Genomic DNA, 25,882 nt, shown 5'->3' with positions numbered 1-25,882 from the left:
TTGATTCTCTTTCGGAGACATAGCAATCCATAGGTTTTAAGATACTTACTAGTCAGGTACATTCTTAGGCGTTTAATATGCGGTGTTGAGTCCATTTCGTTGAGCAAGGAGTAGCTCTTGTCTATTCCATATTTGGCTTAAGGAACTTTATCTGTGCTCATTTCAATCTCTGGTTTTATGCAGCACCCCAACTCACCTTTCCCCTTAAGCAAGCATAAGTTGGTTTTCTAAATTTGAGACCCTGTTCTGTTCTGTAATTCAGTTCCTGTGTAGCCAAGTTTCCATTCCGTGTATTACTGATATCTTATGATGTTTCTTTTTCTGTGTGACTTATTTCAGTTAGAATCATCATACCTGAATCCACTCATTGTGCTGCTAAGGGCCTGATGACATAGATTTCATTGCTGAGTGCTATTGCTTTGTAAGTAAATACCACAACTTCTTTATCCATTTTTCACTTTCTACGATGTTGAACTTGTACTGTAAACGAGGTTCTTGTAAACCGAGGCGTCCCAAACTTTGGGGTGGCTGTGTCTTTTTGATTTTAATTTCCCTAAGCTATAGGACCATAAGTGGCAGTGCCCTAGGCTCTGTTGCTTTGTTTTTTAGATGTTTCAGGAAACACCATACACTTCTCCCGAGTGGCTGTTGGCAATTTACATCCCGCCCATCAGCATAACAAGGCTCCCAGTTCTCCATGGCCTGTCCTACCTTTCTGGATTTTACACTTTTTTCAGATGGCCCTTTTGACCGGGGGGAAGTGAGACTTCATTGTAGTGCAGATTTCCTTTGCAAGCTTGCTTGGTTGGCCAAAAAGGGCGTATGCGTTTTTTCCTGAATATATTCAGGAAAAAACGCATACGCCCTTTTTGGCCAAGTGCATCATTGTGGACGTTCTGCCTCTTTTCCTATGCTTTCAATGCAATTCCAGTCTACCTCCTGAAATCGGTTTCCTGCAATTCTGCCCCGCATTCAAGTCCTCTTGGCAGCCTTACTTCAGTATATTTTTGGACGATAGCTGTCATTTATAACTCTGCAGGTTTGTGAATTACAGTGCCCCTGAGCTCTTTCTTCAACTCGCTTTCTTGTGAGCTGGCCGCAACACCGCAGGATGGCTTCAGGCCCTAATCTGGTTCCGGCACGGCACGCTGAGCCTTTGGTTATTTCCTCTTCCTGGTGGGAAATGAGAGTTAAATTTGCCCGTCCAGACACCTCCAGCTAGTCTCTCATTGGTTCTCGCTATTCCTGTTCATCTTCCGCAGAAATTGCAAACTGGGCCAAACAGGAGGTTAAAGGCGCTGACTCTCCAAGTCGGGAGAGTGTTAGTAAAGCGTCTGGAATGTTGCATCCGAGTACCAGGGGAAGAAAACTGAGACATATTTGAACACGTCTCCCGTTCACACGGATGATCATACTCTGGGTTCCACATGCATGTTTTAGCTGAAGGAAGAATACCTTAAACCTGGGTAGTTGAAACCCGTGGAATGGGTACCATGCAATATGACTTCAAAGGGTCTTCATTTGCTCACCGAACCTCTCCAATTCTATCACTGCTGCGTTTATGCCCCTGTACACATGCTTGATTCTCTTTCGGAGACATAGCAATCCATAGGTTTTAAGATACTTACTAGTCAGGTACATTCTTAGGCGTTTAATATGCGGTGTTGAGTCCATTTCGTTGAGCAAGGAGTAGCTCTTGTCTATTCCATATTTGGCTTAAGGAACTTTATCTGTGCTCATTTCAATCTCTTGTGTTATGCAGCACCCCAACTCACCTTTACCCTTAAGCAAGCATAAGTTGGTTTTCTAAATTTGAGACCCTGTTCTGTTCTGTAATTCAGTTCCTGTGTAGCCAAGTTTACATTCCGTGTATTAGTGATATCTTATGATGTTTCTTTTTCTGTGTGACTTATATCAGTTAGAATCATCATACCTGAATCCACTCATTGTGCTGCTAAGGGCCTGATGACATAGATTTCATTGCTGAGTGATATTGCTTTGTAAGTAAATACCACAGCTTCTTTATCCATTTTCCATTTTCTGCGATGTTGAACTTGTACTGTAAACGAGGTTCTTGTAAACAGAGGCGTCCCAAACTTTGGGGTGGCTGTGTCTTTTTGATTGTAATTTCCCTAAGCTATAGGACCATAAGTGGAAGTGCCCTAGGCTCTGTTGCTTTGTTTTTTCGATGTTTCAGGAAACACCATACACTTCTCCCGAGTGTCTGTTGGCAATTTACATCCCGCCCATCAGCATAACAAGGCTCCCAGTTCTCCATGGCCTGTCCTGCCTTTCTGGATTTTACACTTTTTTCAGATGGCCCTTTTGACCGGGGGGAAGTGAGACTTCATTGTAGTGCAGATTTCCTTTGCAAGCTTGCTTGGTTGGCCAAAAAGGGCGTATGCGTTTTTTCCTGAATATATTCAGGAAAAAACGCATACGCCCTTTTTGGCCAAGTGCATCATTGTGGACGTTCTGCCTCTTTTCCTATGCTTTCAATGCAATTCCAGTCTACCTCCTGAAATCGGTTTCCTGCAATTCTGCCCCGCTTTCAAGTCCTCTTGGCAGCCTTACTTCAGTATATTTTTGGACGATAGCTGTCATTTATAACTCTGCAGGTTTGTGAATTACAGTGCCCCTGAGCTCCTTTCTTCAACTCGTTTTCTTGTGAGCTGGCCGCAACACCGCTGGATGGCTTCAGGCTCTAATCTGGTTCCGGCACGGCATGCTGAGCCTTTGGTTATTTCCTCTTTCTGGTGGGAAATGAGAGTTAAATTTGCCCGTCCAGACACCTCCAGCTAGTCTCTCATTGGTTCTCCCTATTCCTGTTCATCTTCCGCAGAAATTGCAAACGGGGCGAAACAGGAGGTTAAAGGTGCTGACTCTCCAAGTGGGGAGAGTGTTAGTAAAGCGTCTGGAATGTTGCACCCGAGTACCAGGGGAGGAAAACTGAGACATATTTGAAAACGTCTCCCGTTCACACGGTTGATCATACTCTGGGTTCCACATGCATGTTTTAGCTGAAGGAAGAATACCTTAAACCTGGAGAGTTGAGACCCGTGTAATGGGTACCATGCAATATGACTTCAAAGGGTCTTCATTTGCTCACGAACCTCTCCAATCCTATCACTGCTGCATTTATGCCCCTGTACACACGCTTGATTCTCTTTTGGAGACATAGCAATCCATAGGTTTTAAGATACTTACTAGTCAGGTACATTCTTAGGCGTTTAATATGGGGTGTTGAGTCCATTTCGTTGAGCAAGGAGTAGCTCTTGTCTATTCCATATTTGGCTTAAGGAAATTTATCTGTGCTCATTTCAATCTCTGGTTTTATGCAGCACCCCAACTCACCTTCCCCCTTAAGCAAGCATAAGTTGGTTTTCTAAACTTGAGACACTGTTCTGTTTTGTAATTCAGTTCATGTGTAGCCAAGTCGACATTCTGTGTATTAATGATACCTTATGATGTTTCTTTTCTGTGTGACTTATTTCAGTTCGAATCATCATACCTGAATCCACTCATTGTGCTGCTAAGGGCCTGATGACATAGATTTCATTGCTGAGTGATATTGCATTGTAAGTAAATACCACAACTTCTTTATCCATTTTTCACTTTCTACGATGTTGTACTTGTACTGTAAACGAGGTTCTTGTAAACCGAGGCGTCCCAAACTTTGGGGTGGCTGTGTCTTTTTGATTTTAATTTCCCTAAGCTATAGGACCATAAGTGGCAGTGCCCTAGGCTCTGTTGCTTTGTTTTTTAGATGTTTCAGGAAACACCATACACTTCTCCCGAGTGTCTGTTGGCAATTTACATCCCGCCCATCAGCATAACAAGGCTCCCAGTTCTCCATGGCCTGTCCTGCCTTTCTGGATTTTACACTTTTTTCAGATGGCCCTTTTGACCGGGGGGAAGTGAGACTTTATTGTAGTGCAGATTTCCTTTGCAAGTTTGCTTGGTTGGCCAAAAAGGGCGTATGCGTTTTTTCCTGAATATATTCAGGAAAAAACGCATACGCCCTTTTTGGCCAAGTGCATCATTGTGGACGTTCTGCCTCTTTTCCTATGCTTTCAATGCAATTCCAGTCTACCTCCTGAAATCGGTTTCCTGCAATTCTGCCCCGCATTCAAGTCCTCTTGGCAGCCTTACTTCAGTATATTTTTGGACGATAGCTGTCATTTATAACTCTGCAGGTTTGTGAATTACAGTGCCCCTGAGCTCTTTCTTCAACTCGCTTTCTTGTGAGCTGGCCGCAACACCGCAGGATGGCTTCAGGCCCTAATCTGGTTCCGGCACGGCACGCTGAGCCTTTGGTTATTTCCTCTTCCTGGTGGGAAATGAGAGTTAAATTTGCCCGTCCAGACACCTCCAGCTAGTCTCTCATTGGTTCTCGCTATTCCTGTTCATCTTCCGCAGAAATTGCAAACTGGGCCAAACAGGAGGTTAAAGGCGCTGACTCTCCAAGTCGGGAGAGTGTTAGTAAAGCGTCTGGAATGTTGCACCCGAGTACCAGGGGAAGAAAACTGAGACATATTTGAACACGTCTCCCGTTCACACGGATGATCATACTCTGGGTTCCACATGCATGTTTTAGCTGAAGGAAGAATACCTTAAACCTGGGTAGTTGAAACCCGTGAAATGGGTACCATGCAATGTGACCTCAAAGGGTCTTCATTTGCTCACCGAACCTCTCCAATTCTATCACTGCTGCGTTTATGCCCCTGTACACATGCTTGATTCTCTTTCGGAGACATAGCAATCCATAGGTTTTAAGATACTTACTAGTCAGGTACATTCTTAGGCGTTTAATATGCGGTGTTGAGTCCATTTCGTTGAGCAAGGAGTAGCTCTTGTCTATTCCATATTTGGCTTAAGGAACTTTATCTGTGCTCATTTCAATCTCTGGTGTTATGCAGCACCCCAACTCACCTTTACCCTTAAGCAAGCATAAGTTGGTTTTCTAAATTTGAGACCCTGTTCTGTTCTGTAATTCAGTTCCTGTGTAGCCAAGTTTCCATTCCGTGTATTACTGATATCTTATGATGTTTCTTTTTCTGTGTGACTTATTTCAGTTAGAATCATCATACCTGAATCCACTCATTGTGCTGCTATGGGCCTGATGACATAGATTTCATTGCTGAGTGATATTGCTTTGTAAGTAAATACCACAGCTTCTTTATCCATTTTTCATTTTCTGCGATGTTGAACTTGTACTGTAAACGAGGTTCTTGTAAACAGAGGCGTCCCAAACTTTGGGGTGGCTGTGTCTTTTTGATTTTAATTTCCCTAAGCTATAGGACCATAAGTGGAAGTGCCCTAGGCTCTGTTGCTTTGTTTTTTCGATATTTCAGGAAACACCATACACTTCTCCCGAGTGTCTGTTGGCAATTTACATCCCGCCCATCAGCATAACAAGGCTCCCAGTTCTCCATGGCCTGTCCTGCCTTTCTGGATTTTACACTTTTTTCAGATGGCCCTTTTGACCGGGGGGAAGTGAGACTTCATTGTAGTGCAGATTTCCTTTGCAAGCTTGCTTGGTTGGCCAAAAAGGGCGTATGCGTTTTTTCCTGAATATATTCAGGAAAAAACGCATACGCCCTTTTTGGCCAAGTGCATCATTGTGGACGTTCTGTCTCTTTTCCTATGCTTTCAATGCAATTCCAGTCTACCTCCTGAAATCGGTTTCCTGCAATTCTGCCCCGCTTTCAAGTCCTCTTGGCAGCCTTACTTCAGTATATTTTTGGACGATAGCTGTCATTTATAACTCTGCAGGTTTGTGAATTACAGTGCCCCTGAGCTCCTTTCTTCAACTCGTTTTCTTGTGAGCTGGCTGCAACACCGCTTGATGGCTTCAGGCCCTAATCTGGTTCCGGCACGGCATGCTGAGCCTTTGGTTATTTCCTCTTTCTGGTGGGAAATGAGAGTTAAATTTGCCCGTCCAGACACCTCCAGCTAGTCTCTCATTGGTTCTCCCTATTCCTGTTCATCTTCCGCAGAAATTGCAAACGGGGCGAAACAGGAGGTTAAAGGTGCTGACTCTCCAAGTGGGGAGAGTGTTAGTAAAGCGTCTGGAATGTTGCACCCGAGTACCAGGGGAGGAAAACTGAGACATATTTGAAAACGTCTCCCGTTCACACGGTTGATCATACTCTGGGTTCCACATGCATGTTTTAGCTGAAGGAAGAATACCTTAAACCTGGAGAGTTGAGACCCGTGTAATGGGTACCATGCAATATGACTTCAAAGGGTCTTCATTTGCTCACCGAACCTCTCCAATCCTATCACTGCTGCGTTTATGCCCCTGTACACACGCTTGATTCTCTTTCGGAGACATAGCAATCCATAGGTTTTAAGATACTTACTAGTCAGGTACATTCTTAGGCGTTTAATATGGGGTGTTGAGTCCATTTCATTGAGCAAGGAGTAGCTCTTGTCTATTCCATATTTGGCTTATGGAACTTTATCTGTGCTCATTTCAATCTCTGGTTTTATGTAGCACCCCAACTCAGCTTCCCCCTTAAGCAAGCATAAGTTGGTTTTCTAAACTTGAGACACTGTTCTGTTTTGTAATTCAGTTCATGTGTAGCCAAGTCGACATTCTGTGTATTAATGATACCTTATGATGTTTCTTTTCTGTGTGACTTATTTCAGTTCGAATCATCATACCTGAATCCACTCATTATGCTGCTACGGGCCTGATGACACAGATTTCATTGCTGAGTGATATTGCATTGTACGTAAGTACCACAAGTTCTTTATCCATTTTTCACTTTCTGCGATATTGAACTTGTACCGTAAACGAGGTTCTTGTAAACAGAGCCGTCCCAAACTTTGGGGTGTCTGTGTCTTTTTGATTTTAATTTCCCTAAGCTATAGGACCATAAGTGGAAGTGCCCTAGGCTCTGTTGCTTTGTTTTTTAGATGTTTCAGGAAACACCATACACTTCTCCAGAGTGGCTGTTGGCAATTTACATCCCGCCCATCAGCATAAGAAGGCTCCCAGTTCTCCATGGCCTGTCGTGCCTTTATGGATTTTACACTTTTTTCAGATGGCCCTTTTGACCGGGGGGAAGTGAGACTTCATTGTAGTGCAGATTTCCTTTGCAAGCTTGCTTGGTTGGCCAAAAAGGGTGTATGCGTTTTTTCCTGAATATATTCAGGAAAAAACGCATACGCCCTTTTTGGCCAAGTGCATCATTGTCGAGTTTCTGACTCTCTTCATATGCTTTCAATGCAATTCCTGTCTACCTCCTGAAATCGGTTTCCTGAAATTCTGCCTTGCTTTCAATGCCTCTTCATAGCCTTACCTCAATATATTTTTTAAAAATAGTTGGCCTTTATAACTCTGCAGGTTTTTGAATTGCAGTGGCCCTTAGCTCCATTTTTTAGCTCTTATTTTTGTGGTCTTGCCCCATAACCACAGGATTCCTTGAAGCCCTATTTTTCTTCTGGGGCACCTTGCTGTGCCTTTGGTTAATTCTTCTTACTGATGTGATATTAGAGTGACATGTGCCCATTGAAACCGCTACAGCTAGTTTCTCACTGGTTCCCCCTATTCCCATTCATCCTCTGCACTAACTGCAGACTGTGCGATACCAGAACTTAAAGGCATTGACTCCATGTGGGGATGTTGTTAGTAAAGCGGCTGGAATGTCGATCCGGAGCCCCAGGAGAGGAAAAATGAGGTGCGTTTTAGAAACCTTTCCCGATCATATGGTATACCAGTCGCTGGGTTTCCCAAGCATGGTTTAGCTGTAGGAAGATTCCCTTCAACCTGGAGTGTTGGGACCCTTGGACTGAGTAGCATGAAGTATTGCATTAAACTTTCGGCAGTTGCTCACCAAAGCTCACCAATCCTGTCAGCCCCAAGTGTCCAGCCTTATGTCTTATCCAGCTGTGGGTTTATATGTGGTCAATCCAGGTTGCATCACAGCCCCTGAGCGAATTTTGTAAGAATTTTTCTCTCTTTCATTGTTTCAGCGTTTTGTTTTTAAAATTTATTTCTATAATGGGGTTTAGCTCCTTTTCACTGCTGTGTTTGTGCCGCTCTGCACACACTTGATTCCCTTATGGAGATATATCAATACATGGGTTTTAAGATTCTTATTCCTCAGATATATTTCTCTGCGGTGTATAGGGTGTGTTGAGGCCTGTTCATTGAGCAAGGTGTAGATCTTGTCTAATACCTATTTGGTTTATTGAACGGTATCTGTGCTAATTTCAAACTCTGGTTTTATGCATCACCCCACCTCTCCTTTCCCCTTAAGCTGACATAAGTGTGTTTTCTAAATGTGAGACACTGTTCTGTTCTGTATTCATTTCTTGTGCAGCCATATTTACCCTCCCTCTATAAGTGATATCTTATGATATGTTTCTTTTTCTGTTTGACTTATTTCAAGTAGTATTATCGGACCTAAATCCACTCTTTATCCTTCTACTAGCCTTATTACATTGATTTCATGGTGAAGAGATATTCCATTGTACATAAGTACCACATCTTCTTTATCCATTGTTCTCTTTCCTGGGATATTTAAGGTGTACTGAAGTTGAGGTTCTTGTAAACAGAGTAGCCCTAAACTGTGGTGTGCTTGTGTCTTGTTGATTTTTAGACTTCCCTAGATATACTCCCATGATTGGAAGTGTCCTATGCTCTGTAGCTCTGTTTTTTAGATGATTTAGGAACCACCATACACTTCTCCAGAGTGGCTCTCGGCAGTTCACACACTGCCCATCAGCGTATAAAGGCTCCCTGTTCTCCATGGCCTGTCCTGCATTTCTGGTTTTTACAATTTTTTAGGATGGCCCTTTTGACCGGTGGGAAGTGAGACTTCTTTGTTGTGCACATTTGCATTGCTTGCTTGCTTCGTTGCCCATAAAGTGCGTATGCGTTTTTTCCTGGATATAATCAGGAAAAAACGCATACGCCCTTTTGGGCCAACTGCATCATTGTCGAAATTCTGCCGCTTTTCATGTGCGTTAAAGACGAGTCCAATCTATCTCTTGAAATCTGTTTCTTGCAATTCTGTCTTGCATTCAGATCCTCTTCTTTGCCTTACCTCAACATATTTTTGGACGTTAGTTTTCATTTATAACTCTGCAGGTTTGTGAATTGCAGTGACCCTGAGCTCCATTTTTTAAGTTGCTCTTTTGTGAGCTGGCCTCAAACCCGCAGGATTGCTTCAGGCCCTATTTTGGCTCCGGCGAGGCAGGCTGAGCCTTTCTTTAATTCTTATTCTTAATGGGAAATTAGAGTGATATGTGCCCGTCCAAACCCCTACAACTCTTCTCTCATTGGTTCCCCCTCTTCCCGTTCATCCTCCTCACAATTTGCAAAATGTGTGAAACAGAAGTTTAAATGTGCTGATTCTCCAAGTGGGGAGATTCTAAGTAGCGTGGCTGGAATGGTGAACAGGAGCACCAGGAGAGGATAAATGAGGTGCATTTTAGACACATCTCCCGATCACATGGTGTACAGTCCTCTGGGATTTCCATGCATGTTTTAGCTGTAGGAAGATCCCTTGAACCTGCAGATTTGGGACCCATTGAATGGGTACCAGGTACTATTACTTTAAAGGGTGTGCATTTCCTCACCCAACCTCACATTTCTCTTAGCACAAACAGTTTCCAGCCTTATGTCTCATCCTGCTGTGGGTCTAGATGTGTTCAATCCATGTTGCATCACCGTCCCTGAGGAAAAGTTGTAAGAGGTTTTCTCTGTCTCTCTGTCGTTTATTTTTTTCAATTTATTACTATATTGGTTACAGCTGATTTTCAAAGCTCTGTTTCTTGCTGCTGTACATCCACTTGATTCACGTACAGAGAGACATCAATAAATTCTTTTTCAGATTCTTACCAGTCGTATATATTCTTTTCCGGTGACTTGAGTGTGCTGAGTGCAGTTCTTTTAGCTACCGTGTAGGCCTTGTTGATTATCAGTTTGGTATTTGGAATGGTATCTTTGCTAATTTCAACCTCCTGGATGATGCCTCACCCCTCCCCACCTTTCCCGTTTAGCAGCCTTATGCGTGTTTTCTACATATTTGACTATGTTTTTGTTTTGTAATTTATTTCATGTGTAGCCATTTTGGATTCCACCTTTAAGTGATATCTTATGATATGTGTCTTTTTCTTTTTGAATTCTGTCACTTAGAATGATCATACGTAACTCCTCCGGAGTCGTTACAACTGGCCATATTTCATTGATTTCCAGGCTGAATAATATTCCACTCTACCTAAGTACCACATCTCTATCCATTTTTTCCCTCCAGAGACATTTAAGTTATATCCTAGTCGAGGATCTTTTAAACAGAGAGGGGGTAAACATTGGGGTGCCTGTGTCCTCTCGATTTTTGTTTTTCCCAAGATATACGCCCATGAGTGCAAGTGCCCTATGCTCTGTAGCTCATTTTTTAGATGCTTTAGTAAACACAATACACTTCTCCAGAATGGCCGTTGGCAATATACATTTCCACTATAAGTCTCACAGGGCTCCCTCTTCTCGTTGCCCTGTCCTGCATTTCTGTTGTTTACGCTTTATGAGGATGGCTCTTCTGACTGATGCGAAGTGATATCTTTTGTAGTATTGACTTCCAGTGCCCCCCTGTTTGGTTGGCTAAAAAAGTGTATGCCCTTTTCTTGAATATATACAGAAAAGAACGCATACACCCTTTTTGGCCAACTGCAATGTTGGCAATGTTCAGCTCCTTTTCTTGTGCTTAATGGCGAGTCCTTTCTACCTCCTCAAATCCCTTTCCTGCCATTCTCCCTTGCTTACAAGTCATTTTCTCTGACTTTCCTCAAGACATTTTTCAGTGATGGATATTTTCAACTCTGCAGTTTTGTGAATTTTACTGCCCCTGAGTTCCATTGTTCAACTTGTGTTTATGGGAACTGGCCACAAAGCAGCGGGATTTCCTCAAGCCCTATACTGTTTCCATGGGCAACCCTAGCCTTTGGTCAATTCGTCTTCCTGATTGGAAATTAGAGTGACATGTGCCTGTCTGAACACCTAGGACTTGTCTCTCATTGTTCCTCATCCTTCCGCTTCATCCTCTGGACAAATTCCAAACTGTACGCAACAGGATGTTGACAGTGCTGACATCTCCAAGTGGGGAGACTGTTAGTAAAGACGCTGGAGGTGTGAACCCGAGCACCAGGAGATGAGGAGATGAGATGCCTTTTCCAAACTCTTCCCGATCAGACGGTATACCATCCTCTGGGTGTGACAGACATGTTTTAGCAGTAGGAAGAGTCCCATTCATGTAAGGAGAACACCAGGGCTTTTTCAAAATCAGTGTCTCCCCGAAACCCAAACTGGGGAAGTTTTTAAGCTACAGCTATACATATGTTCATTAAGGGCCTTGGGAAGTAGGCAGAGTCCAAACTTTAGATGATTGAAGTCTTCAGGGTCAGAAGCACTCACCACCAGCTTCCCTTAGGCTACACTTTAACTGTCATTGATAGATGATGTCAATAAAAATATCTATTCTTTTTCAGATTATTTCCCCTTATAGGTTATTGCAAAATGTTGAGTGTAGTTCCCTGTGCTATACAGTAGTTCCTTGTTGATGATCTATTTTATACATAGCAGTGTGTATGTGTTCATTCCAAACTGTTAATTTATCCCTCCTCCCACCTTTCCCCTTTGGTAATAATAAATTATAAGATTTTATACTTCTCAGAAATGGGGGAGCTGAAAGAGAGGTATCATTTTCAATGGAAAAGCATTTAAAACAAGATTGAAGGTTTAACCAAGATTATTAGCTGTACATCCTTGGAAAGAAATCACTTCGTTTCTCTAATATTGACCTGACAAATAAGACAAACCTTTTCACTGAACTTGCTTATAAAAAGTGATGGAAATATCAAATGGAAGTGTTAAAAACATCTTATTTTACCCGAGCCTTATACACTGTTCTATGTTAACTACAGTTTGGCTCACACATCTGTTCATTGAGGTTACAATAGTCTCAATTTCTGTTACTGATCCTCCAGAGTGGACCCCAACAAGTGTCCCCCTGCCCAGTGTCATTGGGGCCAACAGATCGAGACTGAGTTTGGTTCACAAGCAAAGGAAACTTTATATTTTGATCAGAGAATGGAGAGGTGAGAGCATGCACTACCCCGTGGGCTGTGGGCTGGGCTGCTGTGTAGAGATCCTGTCAGAGTCAGTGGGAGGGAGGGAGGCAGCGGAGCTCTCGAGGGCCGGGTTGGCTGTAGCTCAGGCTCTATATCGTGGAGTCTGCACTGGGCCCCAGGAGCTGAGGTGTCGACCCAGCCATTCTGCACTAGGAAATCTGGTCTGAAGTGCCGGGTGTGGAACCTCTGCATGCGGGACCCTAGGAGCACGTGAAATTAGACAAAGCACAAAGGATAAAAAAGGTTAGACTTGACTTTATTGCCCAGATTCTATTTTTATCTCCCAGGGATTTTTAATGGGCTTTGCTGGGGACAAACCCCTCCTCTGCCTTTTGTCCCGTTCCTCATTCTTGGAGTGCTGAGGGTGCAGACCCTTCTTCTGTAACTGCTGAGTGCTGAGTTGGGAGCCCTCATACCCTGGGGCGAGGGTCAGAGCTTCTCCCCAGCAGCCTCCCGGTGACGTTGATTGTCCCCAGGACCCCTGCCTCCCTGCTCGTCCACCTGAGCACCAGCATTGGAAGTGTTATAGATTCTAATGACCTTTAAGGGTCCAGGAAAGAGATGTGCAGAGACGCTGTGGGGGCCGGTTTCACCCCGCCCCACATTTGTTCGGCCACCTTAGGCTGACCGTCTCTGCCAGCCTAGATGCTCTGACCAGTAGTCTGCGCTTTCTTCAGTTAGGCCCCTGAATTAACGTACAAACAGCACCAGGTGTCAGAGCCCTGCCCGCTCAACTCCCAGACAGTCCAGGGTCAGTGGTGACCAAGGACCATGATGGCTACTGAGTCAACAGCCTTTTGAAGTAAACAGGAGTCCAGCCGGTCTTATTGGCCACCATCATCACGGTGTCTGTAGGCTTTTCTATGGTGACAGTGTGGTATACTGTTCCCCCGCCAAGATTATTAGCTCCCCTCTGGGTGCAGTAAGTCCTGCAAGCAGTAGTCTACTCTTTTGGGACACACTCTTGTTGTTTTATGAGAGAAACTCCAGGTCAAGTGATGTTCACACGAGTCGTCATGGTGCCCTGTTGCCCCCGGTTATCTCTCTGGATGTTGGAGTTGGAGGGCCTCCTCACTCGAGGTCGGTGTGCCCACGGAGCGAACCCTGCAACTTCAGGGCATGGTTGGTGGTTAGGATCACCACGTGGGGTCCTTTTCCCTTAGGAGGGAGGTGGCCTTTTGGGCTGCTGATTTCCAGGTTTTTAGATACCGCCAGTATCTTGGCCAGATGTGGCAGTGGGCCAAGCCCCTTAGTGACCGTAGTTTATCCTACCTGGATGGCATTCTTGCATTGTTCCATTTCAAGTGGTCCCAGTTTTTGCACTAATTCTCCAATGGCGATTCACCTTTCACCGGGAATGTAAAGGTCAAAGGGTTTAGCTAAATTAGGGAGTTCCAGGGCAAGGGTCTGAATTGACTGCTCTTTCCATTCTTGAAAGGCCACTTCTGGATTCTATTCAAAAGGATCATCATCTTTTCCTTTCAGTGTTTCATATAGAGGCCCAGCTAGTAGACTGTAGTTAGGGATCCAGAAGCAGCAAACCCTGGCCTCCCCAGGAACCCCTAAGCTGTCTTCTAGTTTTAGAAAGGGGTAAGGCTGAAAATGGTTTCTTCCCTTTCCTGGGATGGGCTTCTCTGACCTTCTGTGAGAATGAAGCCCAGGCAGGTCACCGCAGTCTGTGATATTTGAGCTTTTTCTTGGACAACTTCTATCCTTTATTGGCTTGGTAGTTCAGAGGCCTCCTTAGTAGGGCTGGTGATCAGAATGTCATCTGCATATTGAAGGAGGGTTTCCTTTTCCAGAGGTAGAACTTTTAGGTCTTTAGCTAAGCTTTCCCCAAAGATGGTGTGGGAATTTTTGCACCTTTGGGGCCAGACGGCCCGGAAGTATTGTTTTAGTTGTATGTTGAGTCCTGCCACTCACAAGCCAAAATTTCTTGTGACTCTGGGACTAATGGAATACAAAAGAAGGCATCATTGAAGACTAATACAGAATACCATGTCCTGGTGGTTGGTAGAATGACCAGCAGGGTGTAGGAATTAGGAGCAACTGGAGGTATATCCTCGGTGGCTTCACTGACTGTCCTGACATCCTTTACCAGGTCCCCAGCAGCCCATGGGGCTCTCGTGGTCAGACCAATCCCAGAATATGGAGCTCACCTGGGCAGGTACCCCACCCCCACCCCAGCCCACGGGGCTCTCGTGGTCAGGCCCCTCCCAGGATACAGAGCTACCCTTGCGGGTACCGTGGCAGGGCTGGGCACACAGGAACCGTGCACATAGCCCTCATTGCAGAGCACCCCCAGCTCACCTGTCGCTCAGAGCTGACACAGAGCACCTCAGAGCAGGACTTGAACTAACAAACAGCAGCTGCGACAGGTCTGTGACCCTGGGCATCACTCCGTGAGGCCTCCCTCCACCTGGTCTTCCAGAGACTTCCACTGCACCCGGGGCACCAGGCCTCTGTCTCCAACCACCACCCACCCCTCCTCTCCCTGACTCCTGGGTTCCTCTCATTAGGAGAGGGTTTTCTTGAAGTTGTCTCCCACTCATGGGCCAGATAAAATGATTAGAAAACAAGCCAAAGCTGCAGCCCCTTGTCTATCCTGACTCTCAGGAGCCCACACCTGTTCCTTGGACCTGGCCGGTTCAGCAAGTTCCATTTTCTGCAACTGTGAGCCCCTGAGGGGTGATGATTGGCTGACCTGGGCAGCCTTACCGTGCCGGCCAGCCCTCCCCAGGTGTGCCTGGGTTGAGATCAATATAAATACCACTCCAGGCAGCAAGAGCCCCTGCAGCCGTGCCTGACGCCATTTTCTCTGCCCTGTCAGCAGTCTCGGGGCTGGGCTGGTGGGAGGGAGTGAGAGGCCACGGCTTTGTGGGTGGCCCAGTGTGAGTGGGGCTCTGCTGGACTTTCTGCAGCAGTTGCCAGGCTGCCACCTGCTAAAGAAGAGGATGTGTCACCCATACCTGCTGCTGGAATTTCTCCCTGGGCAGAGGTGAGGAAGGAAAAAAGCAGTGGGGGCAGGGACAGGACGGGTATCTCAGGCAGGGAAATGGAAATCTTCCAGAAGAGCACCCAGGGCCAGGACCATCCTGGCTGGCCTGCAGGCACCAAGTCGGCCGGCATGCTGTCACTCGTGTGGCTCTATGGCCCTTCCTCTAGGCTTTCAAGTCCTTGTATATATTCAGGTGTTTTACCTGGGACGGGTGGGAATAGTTCAGCAGCAACTGGCCTGGGGCTCAGCTCACGTTTACTCACAGATGCCTCGGCACGGTGCCCCAGCTTTGCAATGAGGACGCTTGTTGCGTGGGGGCTGCTGGCTGAATGGGAGACGATTCCCCACCACTGACCAACTTCAGAATTGTTTACAACTGGAGCAAGTGCCCTGATACGGTTTTCCTCTGTGTAACTGGTGGGTTCTGTGTTTTTTTTCTCTTTTTCGTTTTTGGTTCAAGGTAGATTTTATTCCTCTTTTTGTATTTACAGATATAAGCATGGAAATAATTTATTCATATAAATACATGTATGTGCAGGGAATAATTGTTTTTTCTGTTTTATTTTTTAAATTTTACTTCTTTTTAATTTTGAATTTTATTTTATATTTTTATACAGCAGGTTCTTATTGGTTATCTATTTTATACATATAAATGTATACATGCCAATCCCAGTCTCTCAACTCCTCCCACCACCACCCCCCCAAAAGCTTTCCCCCCTTGTTGTCCATACGTTTGTTGTCTACATCTGTTGCTCTATTTATGCCTTGCAAAATGGTTAATCTGTACAGTTTTTCTAGGTTCCACATATATGCATGAATATACAAATTTGATTTTCTCCTTCTGACTTACTTCACTCTGTATGACAGTCTCTAGATCCATCGACGTCTCTACAAATGACCCAATTTCATTCCTTTTCATGGCTTAGTAATATTCCATTTTATATATGTACCACAGCTTTATGCATTCGTCTGTCTGTGGGCATTTAGGTTGCTTCCATTACCTCGATATTGTAAATAGTGATGCAATGAACATTGCGGTGAATGACTCTTTTTGATTTATGGTTTTGTCTGGGTATATGTCCAGTACTGGGATTGCTGTATCATATGGTAATTCTATTGTTAGTTTCTTAAGAAATTCCATATTGTTCTCCATAATGACTGTATCAATTTATATTCCCAACAATAGTGGAAGAGGGTTCCTTTTCTCCACACCCTTTCCAGCATTTTTTGTTTGTAGATTTTCAATGATGCCTATTCTACCAGGTGTGAGGTGATACCTCATTGTTGAATCCATTTCGTTGAGCAAGGGGTAGCTCTTGTCTATTACATATTTGGCTTATGGAACGGTATCTGTGCTAATTTCAAACTCTGCTTTTATGCAGCACCCCAACTCACCTTCCCCCTTAAGCAGGCATAAGTTGGTTTTCTAAACTTGAGACCCTGTTCTGTTTTGTAATTCAGTTCTTGTGTAGCCAAGTTCACATTCTGTGTATTAGTGATACCTTATGATGTTTCTTTTTCTGTGTGACTTATTTCACTTAGAATCATCGTGCCTCAATGCACTCATTATGCTGGTACGGGCCTGGTGACATAGATTACATTGCTGAGTGTTATTCTGTTGTACATAAGTACCGCAACTTCTTTATCCATTATTTGCTCTCTGGGATATTTAACTTGTGCCGTAGAAGAGATTTCTGTAAAAAGAGCCATCCCAAATTTTGGGGTTGCTGTGTCTTTTTGATATTAATTTCCCTAAGCTATAGGACCATAAGTGGAAGTGCCCTAGGCTCTGTTGCTTTGTTTTTTAGATGTTTCAGGAAACACCATACACATCTCCCGAGTGTCTGTTGGCAATTTACATCCCGCCCATCAGCATAACAAGGCTCCCAGTTCTCCATGGCCTGTCCTGCCTTTCTGGGTTTTACACTTTTTTCAGATGGCCCTTTTGACCGGGGGGAAGTGAGACTTCATTGTAGTGCAGATTTCCTTTGCAAGCTTCCTTGGTTGGCCAAAAAGGGCGTATGCGTTTTTTCTTGAATATATTCAGGAAAAAACGCATACGCCCTTTTGGCACAGTGCATCATTGTGGACGTTCTGCCTCTTTTCCTATGCTTTCAATGCAATTCCAGTCTACCTCCTGAAATCGGTATCTTGCAATTCTGCCCCGCTTTCAAGTCCTCTTGGCAGCCTTACTTCAGTATATTTTTGGACGATAGCTGTCAGTTATAACTATGCAGGTTTGTGAATTACAGAGACCCTGAGCTCCTTTCTTCAACTCGCTTTCTTTTGAGCTGGCCGCAACACCGCAGGATGGCTTCAGGCCCTAATCTGGTTCCTGCACGGCACGCTGAGCCTTTGGTTATTTCCTCTTCCTGCTGGGAAATGAGAATTAAATTTGCCCGTCCAGACACCTCCAGCTAGCGTCTCAATGGTTCTCGCTATTCCTGTTCATCTTCCGCAGAAATTGCAAACTGGGCCAAACAGGAGGTTAAAGGCGCTGACTCTCCAAGTCGGGAGAGTGTTAGTAAAGGGTCTGGAATGTTGCACCCGAGTACCAGGGGAGGAAAACTGAGACATATTTGAACACGTCTCCCGTTCACACGGTTGATCATACGCGGGGTTCCACATGCATGTTTTAGCTGAAGGAAGAATACCTTAAACCTGGAGAGTTGAGACCCGTGTAATCGGTACCATGCAATATGACTTCAAAGGGTCTTCATTTGCTCACCGAACCTCTCCAATCCTATCACTGCTGCGTTTATGCCCCTGTACACATGCTTGATTCTCTTTCGGAGACATAGCAATCCATAGGTTTTAAGATACTTACTAGTCAGGTACATTCTTAGGCGTTTAATATGGGGTGTTGAGTCCATTTCATTGAGCAAGGAGTAGCTCTTGTCTATTCCATATTTGGCTTAAGGAACTTTATCTGTGCTCATTTCAATCTCTGGTTTTATGCAGCACCCCAACTCACCTTTACCCTTAAGCAAGCATAAGTTGGTTTTCTAAATTTGAGACCCTGTTCTGTTCTGTAATTCAGTTCCTGTGTAGCCAAGTTTCCATTCCGTGTATTACTGATATCTTATGATGTTTCTTTTTCTGTGTGACTTATTTCAGTTAGAATCATCATACCTGAATCCACTCATTGTGCTGCTAAGGGCCTGATGACATAGATTTCATTGCTGAGTGATATTGCTTTGTAAGTGAATACCACAACTTCTTTATCCATTTGTCACTTTCTGCGATGTTGAACTTGTACTGTAAACGAGGTGTTGTAAACAGAGCCGTTCCAAACTTTGGGGTGGTTGTGTCTTTTTGATTTTAATTTCCCTAAGCTATAGGACCATAAGTGGAAGTGCCCTAGGCTCTGTTGCTTTGTTTTTTAGATGTTTCAGGAAACACCATACACTTCTCCCGAGTGGTTGTTGGCAATTTACATCCCGCCCATCAGCATAGCAAGGCTCCCAGTTCTCCATGGCCTGTCCTGCCTTTCTGGATTTTACACTTTTTTCAGATGGCCCTTTTGACCGGGGGGAAGTGAGACTTCATTGTAGTGCAGATTTCCTTTGCAAGTTTGCTTGGTTGGCCAAAAAGGGCGTATGCGTTTTTTCCTGAATATATTCAGGAAAAAACGCATACGCCCTTTTTGGCCAAGTGCATCATTGTGGACGTTCTGCCTCTTTTCCTATGCTTTCAATGCAATTCCAGTCTACCTCCTGAAATCGGTTTCCTGCAATTCTGCCCCGCTTTCAAGTCCTCTTGGCAGCCTTACTTCAGTCTATTTTTGGACGATAGCTGTCATTTATAACTCTGCAGGTTTCTGAATTACAGTGCCCCTGAGCTCCTTTCTTCAACTCGCTTTCTTGTGACCTGGCCGCAACACCGCAGGATGTCTTCAGGCCCTAATGTGGTTCTGGCACGGCACGCTGAGCCTTTGGTTAATTCCTCTTCCTGGTGGGAAATGAGAGTTAAATTTGCACGTCCAGACACCTCCAGCTAGCCTCTCATTGGTTCTCGCTATTCCTGTTCATCTTCCACAGAAATTGCAAACTGGGCCAAACAGGAGGTTAAAGGGACTGACACTCCAACTGGGGAGAGTTTTAGTAAAGCGTCTGGAATGTTGCACCCGAGTACCAGGGTACGAAAACTGAGACATATTTGAACACGTCTCCCGATCACATGGTTGATCATACTCTAGGTTCCACATGCATGTTTTAGCTGAAGGAAGAATACCTTAAACCTGGATAGTTGAAACCCGTGGAATGGGTTCCATGCAATATGAGTTCAAAGGGTCTTCATTTGCTCACGAACCTCTCCAATCCTATCACTGCTGCGTTTATGCCCCTGTACACATGCTTGATTCTCTTTTGGAGACATAGCAATCCATAGGTTTTAAGATACTTACTAGTCAGGTACATTCTTAGGCGTTTAATATGCGGTGTTGAGTCCATTTTGTTGAGCAAGGAGTAGCTCTTGTCTATTCCATATTTGGCTTAAGGAACTTTATCTGTGCTCATTTCAATCTCTGGTTTTATGCAGCACCCCAACTCACCTTTCCCCTTAAGCAAGCATAAGTTGGTTTTCTAAATTTGAGAACCTGTTCTGTTTTGGAATTCAGTTCCTGTGTAGCCAAGTTTACATTCCGTGTATTACTGATATCTTATGATGTTTCTTTTTCTGTGTGACTTATTTCAGTTAGAATCATCGTACCTGAATCTACTCATTATGCTGCTACGGGCCTGATGACATAGATTTCATTGCTGAGTGATACTGCATTGTATGTAAGTACCACAAGTTCTTTATCCATTTTTCACTTTCTGTGATATTGAACTTGTACGGTAAACGAGGTTCTTGTAAACAGAGGCGTCCCAAACTTTGGGGTGGCTGTGTCTTTTTGCTTTTAATTTCCCTAAGCTATAGGACCATAAGTGGAAGTGCCCTAGGCTCTGTTGCTTTGTTTTTTAGATGTTTCAGGAAACACCATACACTTCTCCCGAGTGTCTGTTGGCAATTTACATCCCGCCCATCAGCATAACAAGGCTCCCAGTTCTCCATGGCCTGTCCTGCCTTTCTGGATTTTACACTTTTTTCAGATGGCCCTTTTGACCGGGGGGAAGTGAGACTTCATTGTAGTGCAGATTTCCTTTGCAAGCTTGCTTGGTTGGCCAAAAAGGGCGTATGCGTTTTTTCCTGAATATATTCAGGAAAAAACGCATACGCCCTTTTTGGCCAAGTGCATCATTGTGGACGTTCTGCCTCTTTTCCTATGCTTTCAATGCAATTCCAGTCTACCTCCTGAAATCGGTTTCCTGCAATTCTGCCCCGCTTTCAAGTCCTCTTGGCAGCCTTACTTCAGTCTATTTTTGGACGATAGCTGTCATTTATAACTCTGCAGGTTTGTGAATTACAGTGCCCCTGAGCTCCTTTCTTCAACTCGCTTTCTTGTGACCTGGCCGCAACACCGCAGCATGGCTTCAGGCCCTAATCTGGTTCTGGCATGGCACGCTGAGCCTTTGGTTAATTCCTCTTCCTGGTGGGAAATGAGAGTTAAATTTGCCCATCCAGACACCTCCAGCTAGTCTCTCATTGGTTCTCGCTATTCCTGTTCATCTTCCACAGAAATTGCAAACTGGGCCAAACAGGAGGTTAAAGGGACTGACTCGCCAAGTGGGGAGAGTGTTAGTAAAGCGTCTGGAATGTTGCACCCGAGTACCAGGGTACGAAAACTGAGACATATTTGAACACGTCTCCCGATCACATGGTTGATCATACTGTAGGTTCCATATGCATGTTTTAGCTGAAGGAAGAATACCTTAAACCTGGGTAGTTGAAACCCGTGGAATGGGTACCATGCAATATGACTTCAAAGGGTCTTCATTTGCTCACGAACCTCTCCAATCCTATCACTGCTGTGTTTATGCCCCTGTACACATGCTTGATTCTCTTTCGGAGACATAGCAATCCATAGGTTTTAAGATACTTACTAGTCAGGTACATTCTTAGGCGTTTAATATGCGGTGTTGAGTCCATTTCGTTGAGCAAGGAGTAGCTCTTGTCTATTCCATATTTGGCTTAAGGAACTTTATCTGTGCTCATTTCAATCTCTGGTTTTATGCAGCACCCCAACTCACCTTTCCCCTTAAGCAAGCATAAGTTGGTTTTCTAAATTTGAGACCCTGTTCTGTTCTGTAATTCAGTTCCTGTGTAGCCAAGTTTACATTCCGTGTATTAGTGATATCTTATGATGTTTCTTTTTCTGTGTGACTTATTTCAGTTAGAATCATCATACCTGAATCCACTCATTGTGCTGCTAAGGGCCTGATGACATAGATTTCATTGTTGAGTGATATTGCTTTGTAAGTAAATACCACAACTTCTTTATCCATTTTTCACTTTCTGCGATGTTGAACTTGTACTGTAAACGAGGTTCTTGTAAACAGAGGCGTCCCAAACTTTGGGGTGGCTGTGTCTTTTTGATTTTAATTTCCCTAAGCTATAGGACCATAAGTGGCAGTGCCCTAGGCTCTGTTGCTTTGTTTTTTAGATGTTTCAGGAAACACCATACACTTCTCCCGAGTGTCTGTTGGCAATTTACATCCCGCCCATCAGCATAACAAGGCTCCCAGTTCTCCATGGCCTGTCCTGCCTTTCTGGATTTTACACTTTTTTCAGATGGCCCTTTTGACCGGGGGGAAGTGAGACTTCATTGTAGTGCAGATTTCCTTTGCAAGTTTGCTTGGTTGGCCAAAAAGGGCGTATGCGTTTTTTCCTGAATATATTCAGGAAAAAACGCATACGCCCTTTTTGGCCAAGTGCATCATTGTGGACGTTCTGCCTCTTTTCCTATGCTTTCAATGCAATTCCAGTCTACCTCCTGAAATCGGTTTCCTGCAATTCTGCCCCGCTTTCAAGTCCTCTTGGCAGCCTTACTTCAGTCTATTTTTGGACGATAGCTGTCATTTATAACTCTGCAGGTTTGTGAATTACAGTGCCCCTGAGCTCCTTTCTTCAACTCGCTTTTTTGTGAGCTGGCCGCAACACCGCAGGATGTCTTCAGGCCCTAATCTGGTTCTGGCACGGCACGCTGAGCCTTTGGTTATTTCCTCTTCCTGGTGGGAAATGAGAGTTAAATTTGCCCGTCCAGACACCTCCAGCTAGCCTCTCATTGGTTCTCGCTATTCCTGTTCATCTTCCACAGAAATTGCAAACTGGGCCAAACAGGAGGTTAAAGGGACTGACTCTCCAACTGGGGAGAGTGTTAGTAAAGCGTCTGGAATGTTGCACCCGAGTACCAGGGTACGAAAACTGAGACATATTTGAACACGTCTCCCGATCACATGGTTGATCATACTCTAGGTTCCACATGCATGTTTTAGCTGAAAGAAGAATACCTTAAACCTGGATAGTTGAAACCCGTGGAATGGGTACCATGCAATATGACTTCAAAGAGTCTTCATTTGCTCACGAACCTCTCCAATCCTATCACTGCTGAGTTTATGCCCTTTTACACATGCATGATTCTCTTTCGGAGACATAGCAATCCATAGGTTTTAAGATACTTACTAGTCAGGTACATTCTTAGGCGTTTAATATGCGGTGTTGAGTCCATTTCATTGAGCAAGGAGTAGCTCTTGTCTATTCCATATTTGGCTTAAGGAACTTTATCTGTGCTCATTTCAATCTCTGGTTTTATGCAGCACCCCAACTCACCTTTCCCCTTAAGCAAGCATAAGTTGGTTTTCTAAATTTGAGACCCTGTTCTGTTCTGTAATTCAGTTCCTGTGTAGCCAAGTTTACATTCCGTGTATTACTGATATCTTATGATGTTTCTTTTTCTGTGTGACTTATTTCAGTTAGAATCATCATACCTGAATCCACTCATTGTGTTGCTAAGGGCCTGATGACATAGATTTCATTGCTGAGTGATATTGCTTTGTAAGTAAATACCACAACTTCTTTATCCATTTTTCACTTTCTGCGATGTTGAACTTGTACTGTAAACGAGGTTCTTGTAAACAGAGGCGTCCCAAACTTTGGGGTGGCTGTGTCTTTTTGATTTTAATTTCCCTAAGCTATAGGACCATAAGTGGCAGTGCCCTAGGCTCTGTTGCTTTGTTTTTTAGATGTTTCAGGAAACACCATACACTTCTCCTGAGTGTCTGTTGGTAATTTACATTCCGCCCATCAGCATAACAAGGCTCCCAGTTGTCCATGGCCTGTCCTGCCTTTCTGGATTTTACACTTTTTTCAGATGGCCCTTTTGACCGGGGGGAAGTGAGACTTCATTGTAGTGCAGATTTCCTTTGCAAGCTTGCTTGGTTGGCCAAAAAGGGCGTATGCGTTTTTTCCTGAATATATTCAGGAAAAAACGCATACGCCCTTTTTGGCCAAGTGCATCATTGTGGACGTTCTGCCTCTTTTCCTATGCTTTCAATGCAATTCCAGTCTACCTCCTGAAATCGGTTTCCTGCAATTCTGCCCCGCTTTCACGTCCTCTTGGCAGCCTTACTTCAGTCTATTTTTGGACGATAGCTGTCATTTATAACTCTGCAGGTTTGTGAATTACAGTGCCCCTGAGCTCCTTTCTTCAACTGGCTTTCTTGTGACCTGGCCGCAACACCGCAGGATGGCTTCAGGCCCTAATCTGGTTCCGGCACGGCACGCTGAGCCTCTGGTTATTTCCTCTTCCTGGTGGGAAATGAGAGTTATATTTGCCCGTCCAGACACCTCCAGCTAGTCTCTCATTGGTTCTCGCTATTCCTGTTCATCTTCCACAGAAATTGCAAACTGGGCCAAACAGGAGGTTAAAGGCGCTGACTCTCCAAGTCGGGAGAGTGTTAGTAAAGCGTCTGGAATGTTGCACCCGAGTACCAGGGGAGGAAAACTGAGACATATTTGAACACGTCTCCCGATCACATGGTTGATCATACTCTGGGTTCCACATGCATGTTTTAGCTGAAGGAAGAATACCTAAAACCTGGGTAGTTGAAACCCGTGGAATGGGTACCATGCAATATGACTTCAAAGGGTCTTCATTTGCTCACCGAACCTCTCCAATCCTATCACTGCTGCGTTTATGACCCTGTACACATGCTTGATTCTCTTTCGGAGACATAGCAATCCATAGGTTTTAAGATACTTACTAGTCAGGTACATTCTTAGGCATTTAATATGCGGTGTTGAGTCCATTTCTTTGAGCAAGGAGTAGCTCTTGTCTATTCCATATTTGGCTTAAGGATCTTTATCTGTGCTCATTTCAATCTCTGGTTTTATGCAGCACCCCAACTCACCTTTCCCCTTAAGCAAGCATAAGTTGGTTTTCTAAATTTGAGACCCTGTTCTGTTCTGTAATTCAGTTCCTGTGTAGCCAAGTTTACATTCAGTGTATTACTGATATCTTATGATGTTTCTTTTTCTGTGTGACTTATTTCAGTTAGAATCATCATACCTGAATCCACTCATTGTGCTACTAAGGGCCTGATGACACAGATTTCATTGCTGAGTGATATTGCTTTGTAAGTAAATACCACAACTTCTTTATCCATTTTTCACTTTCTGCGATGTTGAACTTGTACTGTAAACGAGGTTCTTGTAAACAGAGCCGTTCCAAACTTTGGGGTGGCTGTGTCTTTTTGATTTTAAATTCCCTAAGCTATAGGACCATAAGTGGAAGTGCCCTAGGCTCTGTTGCTTTGTTTTTTAGATGTTTCAGGAAACATCATACACTTCTCCCGAGTGGTTGTTGGCAATTTACATCCCGCCCTTCAGCATAACAAGGCTCCCAGTTCTCCATGGCCTGTCCTGCCTTTCTGGATTTTACACTTTTTTCAGATGGCCCTTTTGACCGGGGGGAAGTGAGACTTCATTGTAGTGCAGATTTCCATTGCAAGCTTGCTTGGTTGGCCAAAAAGGGCGTATGCGTTTTTTCCTGAATATATTCAGGAAAAAACGCATACGCCCTTTTTGGCCAAGTGCATCATTGTGGACGTTCTGCCTCTTTTCCTATGCTTTCAATGCAATTCCAGTCTACCTCCTGAAATCGGTTTCCTGCAATTCTGCCCCGCTTTCAACTCCTCTTGGCAGCCTTACTTCAGTATATTTTTGGACGATAGCTGTCATTTATAACTCTGCAGGTTTGTGAATTACAGTGCCCCTGAGCTCCTTTCTTCAACTCGCTTTCTTTTGAGCTGGCCGCAACACCGCAGGATGGCTTCAGGCCCTAATCTGGTTCCGGCACGGCACGCTGAGCCTTTGGTTATTTCCTCTTCCTGGTGGGAAAGGAGAGTTAAATTTGCCCGTCCAGACACCTCCAGCTAGCCTCTCATTGGTTCTCGCTATGCCTGTTCATCTTCTGCAGAAATTGCAAACTGGGCCAAACAGGAGGTTAAAGGCGCTGACTCTCCAAGTGGGGAGAGTGTTAGTAAAGCGTCTGGAATGTTGCACCCGAGTACCAGGGGAGGAAAACTGAGACATATTTGAACACGTCTCCCGATCACATGGTTGATCATACTTGAGTTCCACATGCATGTTTTAGCTGAAGGAAGAATACCTTAAACCTGGAGAGTTGAGACCCGTGTAATGGGTACCATGCAATATGACTTCAAAGGGTCTTCATTTGCTCACCGAACCTCTCCAATCCTATCACTGCTGCGTTTATGCCCCTGTACACATGCTTGATTCTCTTTCGGAGACATAGCAATCTATAGGTTTTAAGATACTTACTAGTCAGGTACATTCTTAGGC

The 25,882-nt window shown here is 44.3% G+C and overlaps 1 long non-coding RNA gene across 1 annotated transcript in view; it reads left to right on the top strand.

Annotated features, from left to right (window-relative positions):
• Positions 1-3,537: 3,537 nt before the first annotated feature.
• LOC307181363 overlaps positions 3,538-25,882 on the top strand; it is an 87,575-nt gene continuing 65,230 nt past the window's right edge. Inside the window, exons 1-2 of the long non-coding RNA XR_013826591.1 lie at positions 3,538-3,578; positions 11,998-12,108. This is a non-coding gene — a long non-coding RNA (uncharacterized lncRNA). The remainder of the gene's footprint in view (positions 3,579-11,997; positions 12,109-25,882) is intronic.

The sequence above is a fragment of the Stenella coeruleoalba genome, assembly GCF_951394435.1.
Source record: "Stenella coeruleoalba genome assembly, contig: scaffold_283, whole genome shotgun sequence".
In the NCBI taxonomy this organism is placed as follows: domain Eukaryota; kingdom Metazoa; phylum Chordata; class Mammalia; order Artiodactyla; family Delphinidae; genus Stenella; species Stenella coeruleoalba.
The sequence above is the reverse complement of the archived record's forward strand: the minus strand, read 5'-3'. Positions and strand labels throughout refer to the sequence as shown.